Here is a 1,355-nt window from a genome sequence, read left to right as displayed (position 1 = left end):
GGGGTGGGGGAGGAAATAGACTTTAGTTTAATTTTCCAGTCATGTATTACACAACAAATCATATTGATTTTCTTCATGAAAAATGCTTGGTCACTGACATTTCAATAAATATATTTATCTTTTGTTCCTCAGTGCATTTAATTGTTCAGTGTATTCTTCAGACTTTGAAAACCCAACTGTATCAGGTTGTTGATTTTTTTTAATACAGATCTGAAAGTCTAGTTAAATTGACATTTATAACATTTCTCTCTGTGATGTCCTGATGTTCCCCCATGTACTCCTTTCATTATCAGGTTAAATGAACTTGATTTCCAAAGTGCTTTTGTGGTTCTTGGGCCACTAATATTGCCTGTGCAGAGGAAGGTATAAAACAAGAATTAAGTTTTTTGTCCAGAGATGAACACTGTATGAGTCGAGCTTTCCTTTTCTACAGTTGAAGCATAGCATATGCTTTCTTGCTGTCCTATGAAGCACCAAGTACCTGCCATTGCTGGAGGTGAGACTTCAGGCCCGATGCCCTAGCTGCCATTTTACATTCTAGAATAGAAATGAAGAGAGTATATAAGCAAAGCTCTACCTAGGGTAGAGCATGACCCAGAAGTTACCATAGTTTGGGCAGTCTGAAACCCAGCTGTTGATGCCTGCTCACTGCAGATACTGTTATTATGGACAATATGGTGGGAATGATGGAGGCTACTAACTTTCCTGTTCTCTCTGGAGCATTTGAATTCAAAACTCTTAATTTAATATAGATGCATTTTTTGCTTTTGACACATGGGACTTACTTGCGATTCTCTTTAACATCTATATTCAGCTGTGAGTAAAGTCAATTTTTGTCTGTGCTTGAAAATATTGCACAAATCTGTATTCAGAATTGTTAGAGATAATGGATACTCAGTGGGGCATTTCCAAAAGTGTTACCAGTGCGAATAGCGTAATCTGGACAATGCGGTGTTTGACAGCAATTGCTATTTCCAGGACTGCTTTGAATTACAGCTATAATAAGTGGCCGGTCGCCACATCCCTAACTAGAAGCCAGAGATCACCCACCCAAGCAGCTGCCCCCTCGACAAAGCAGGAGGGGAAGGGTCTGTCCGATGGGCTTGGAAGCATTTAGCCAGAAAAGCTTTGGTGGCCTGAGATCAGTGTCACAAAATCTGCAGTCCCATTCCTATGCATCACCCTTCCAATGCTGCGCAAGGTGCAAGTCATGCAAAGTGGGAACCGTGGTTGTTATGTTCTCTGGAACTAACTGTAAACCTTCTTCGTGAATCCAGGGCTATAGAAGTGACTAAATGGAGTGGTGGAAAAGGGGGCTGGCATTTCTTGCATAGCAATCAATTATTCAGATTTCC

This window comes from Pygoscelis adeliae, unplaced genomic scaffold, assembly GCF_000699105.1.
Source record: "Pygoscelis adeliae isolate BGI_AS28 unplaced genomic scaffold, ASM69910v1 Scaffold4, whole genome shotgun sequence".
Lineage (NCBI taxonomy): Eukaryota > Metazoa > Chordata > Aves > Sphenisciformes > Spheniscidae > Pygoscelis > Pygoscelis adeliae.
Note: the sequence above shows the minus strand (reverse complement) of the source record.